The 3406-nt window shown below is 54.4% G+C and overlaps 1 long non-coding RNA gene across 1 annotated transcript; it reads right to left on the bottom strand.

The window, feature by feature from the left end:
* Positions 1 to 560: 560 nt before the first annotated feature.
* On the bottom strand, positions 561 to 3312 carry LOC119001764 (uncharacterized). The gene is made up of 3 exons (XR_005069632.1): positions 3023 to 3312; positions 2514 to 2739; positions 561 to 674 (listed from the first exon to the last, which is right to left on the bottom strand). It is a non-coding gene; the product is annotated as an uncharacterized LOC119001764 (long non-coding RNA).
* Between the last annotated feature and the right edge of the window lie 94 nt (positions 3313 to 3406).

Raw genomic sequence — 3406 nt, 5'->3', positions numbered from 1 at the left:
CTCCTCAGTGTACATTTCACTCTCTTCACCCTCCTGTGTCTCACTCTGACCCCTCCCCCTGGGGACCACCGATCCATTGTCTGTGTCCATCAGTCCAAAATAGTCCTGCTGTTTATCCTTTTAATCAGTTGTTTAACAGAGAATTGTTGTCTGACCCAAAGACATACATAGTCACTGAATGTGGAAAATGAACGTGAAAAAATTTCTTGCATGAAAGTGGACCAGAGATGAAGGCTGAGTCCAGGGGTGGATTCGAACCTGTGATGTGGACTGAGCCCCAGGTCAGGGGGTGAGAACAGAGGCCCAGTCAGGGAAGGTCAGCAGGGCAGTGAGGGGAGATGCCCACAGTCTGACTGTGGGAAAGCCCCTGCAGCCCTAGCCCCGCCCCTCCCTGCACAGGAACCACGCCCACACCCTCCACCTTGTCAGCAGACTCTTTCCCATGTGCACCCGCAGTTTCCTCCAGAGCTTCCTGGGATCATCAGCCTCTTCTCCAGGCTCTGCCTGGCTGACTGGTGGGTGTGTTGTCCCCTGTGCTCTACTCCTGTCTGCATGGTGGGGTCTTCTCCAACTGTGCCAAGCTTCACACAGCAGCACCGTGAGGACCAGGAAGACCAAGCCAGACACACCCAAGCGGATGAGGTTCCCCACTGTGTAGTCTTGGGGTTGATAAGCTAGGAATTGTGGGTAAAGAGGTCACAGAGGTCAGGACAGACTCAGATCACCACAGTCCCCCTGCATGTCCACCAGCGCACCTGCATCTCATAGACTGGTTTTCATGCTCTGAGCACAGTCCCATTATTCAGAATTTCCCCTCCTCTCTACTCTGGAATCTGAGTTGTTTCCCATCACCCCAGAGGATCATCTGCTCCAGAGGAAAAGAAAACCAATAGGATATGAGAGAAGAGAAATAGAATGGTTTAGGTCGTCTCTTTTCTAACCTTCAATGGGTCTCTCAGACTNTCAGATCACCACAGTCCCCCTGCATGTCCACCAGCGCACCTGCATCTCATAGACTGGTTTTCATGCTCTGAGCACAGTCCCATTATTCAGAATTTCCCCTCCTCTCTACTCTGGAATCTGAGTTGTTTCCCATCACCCCAGAGGATCATCTGCTCCAGAGGAAAAGAAAACCAATAGGATACGAGAGAAGAGAAATAGAATGGTTTAGGTCGCCTCTTTTCTAACCTTCAATGGGTCTCTCAGACTAATGGTACCCAACTCCATTCCCTGAGAGGAGCATCTCTGGGGTCGGGTCTTACACTGCTTTGGAAAACGAAGATGCACATAGGGGACTTCAATTTGTCCTGAAGGTCAGGACCTGAAGGAGTGATGGCTGGATCTACCTTTTCACTGCTTCACCTCAGCTAGTCCCTTATGTCTCTGACTTGGGAACATAATTTCCCTGTCATGTTCCTTTCTTCTTTCAATCTTTCTTGTTTAAAAAAAAATTAATAATTTGAGTGCTGGCCAAGATGGAGGTAGAGATACACATCCTCCGCTTCCATGTGCAACCGAAAGGAGCATTCCAGCCGTCTCAAACCAATGGACAAGCAGAAGTGCCAGAAAGTCAAACTGCACGGAAGTCCAACAACCAGGGAATTAAAAAAACAGTCCGGAACACCAACCGGACAGGTAGGACGGGTGGACAGAGAGAACCCACCGAGAGGCAGTGGGCCGTGCAGGCGGGGCTGGCTGCAGGGGAAACTGAGACTCTGAGCTACCTGCGGACTCTGGTGAGGGTTGCTGCAGTGGGGAGACACTCCCAGGCTCACAGGAAAGGTCCTCGGAAAGTGGAACTGGGGCCATGCAGGCGAGTTGCAGGGTTCCTTCACGGGCCCCTCCCCCGCAGGCAGTGCTGCATTGCAGCAAGGAGGGCTGCCCTGCCCTGCTGAATACACAGGACCCCGCTCCCCACAACCTAGAAGTTGCACCCAGAGGAGGAAATAGTGGGAAGGAAAGAACTGCGCAAAACTCCACAAAGAGAGCTAAGTGATGAGAAGATAGACAACCTATTTGAGGGCGAGTTTAAAACCCTGGAAATCAAAAGGCCCACAAAATTGATTAAGCTTGGTTGAAAAAATGAACTTATGTGGTCTGTGTGGGTGAGGGTTTGCAGACCACGACTGCTTCATGACACAGGCACCAGGGGAGGATGTGGGTGTGCCGGGCTCCTCACGTCCCCTGTAGTCCAATAGATGTCCCCCAAATATTGTCCCTTTATATACTTCTGTCTCCTCCCTGTACATGCTGTCACTGAATGGACCCTCAGATGGGGTGAGGCATGGAGAGGGTGGGGACTCCCCATTATCTCCATCATTTATGGGGTGGGATTCCCCATTGCTGACCTCACTGATTCACCCTCCTTCCCGTCCCAGCCCAAAGCTGTCCCGGGACAGACTCTGCTCCCTCAGTGGGCGTAGGATGGGGATCTCTCACCTGAGACGAGGAGCTCCAGGGGGTCACTGGGCTGTGACAGCTGGAAGGGGGAGGAGCTGAGTGAGCTGTAGCACCTGTAGGTCCCGTTGTGGCCCCAGGTCACAGGGCTGATGGTGAAGTTGGCCTGAGAGGGCGCCACTGTGTCCTGCAGACGAATTTGCTGGGGAGGGTCCAGGGACCCCTCCCTGTGCAGGTGGAAGGTGTCAGCCCTGACCTCAGATCGACACTGCAGGGTCACGTTCGCTCCCCAGGGCACTGAGGGCCCTGGCTGGGCTGAGAGGGAGGGTTTCCTGTACTTTCCTGGGGAGAGGAGGGCTGTGATGTGCAGAGGGTCACCCCTCCCCCCATGCTCTTGTCCCTGACCTGAGGGACCATATCCTTCCCCAGGGACACTCTCTGTGACCCCTCTCAGCTCTTCTCAGTCCCTCTGGCTGGGTGCCCTTTATCTTTATGCCTCTTATTCCCTGCCACTAGACATCAGTGTCTTTAAACCTCTGCTCCAGGACCCTCATCTGGACCCCAACAACATCATGGTGACCCTTGGCCAGAACTCCATGGCAGAGATTAAGGACAGGCTCCTCACCTGCAATTAGGATGTCCAGAGGGGTGCTGGGGGCCGACCACACATAGGAGAGGTTGTGTCCACTGTAGCACCTGTACTGGCCCCCGTGGGTAAAGTTCACAGGGCCCAGGGGGAAGTCGGGGCTGTGCTGCCCCTGGAGACGTTGGGGGGGTGTGGGCCCCTCATCCTTGGTCAGAGAGAATCTGTCAAAGCCGGGCTCTGAGTGACACTGGAGGGTCAGGCTGTCTCCAGGCAGCAGCAGGGGCCCTGGCTGGGCTGAGAGGGAGGGTTCCCTGTACACACCTGGGGAGAAGGTCATTGTACCCGGGGGACACATACACCCACTGCCCTCAGGCTGCAGGGAGAGCTCTCACTTGTCCCTCCCAAAGTCTCCTGCTTGTGGTT

Source organism: Sturnira hondurensis, unplaced genomic scaffold (assembly GCF_014824575.4).
Source record: "Sturnira hondurensis isolate 20B ecotype Veracruz unplaced genomic scaffold, ASM1482457v3 Scaffold0017165, whole genome shotgun sequence".
Taxonomy (NCBI): Eukaryota; Metazoa; Chordata; class Mammalia; order Chiroptera; family Phyllostomidae; genus Sturnira; species Sturnira hondurensis.
Note: the sequence above shows the minus strand (reverse complement) of the source record. Positions and strands in the feature narration are given on the sequence as shown.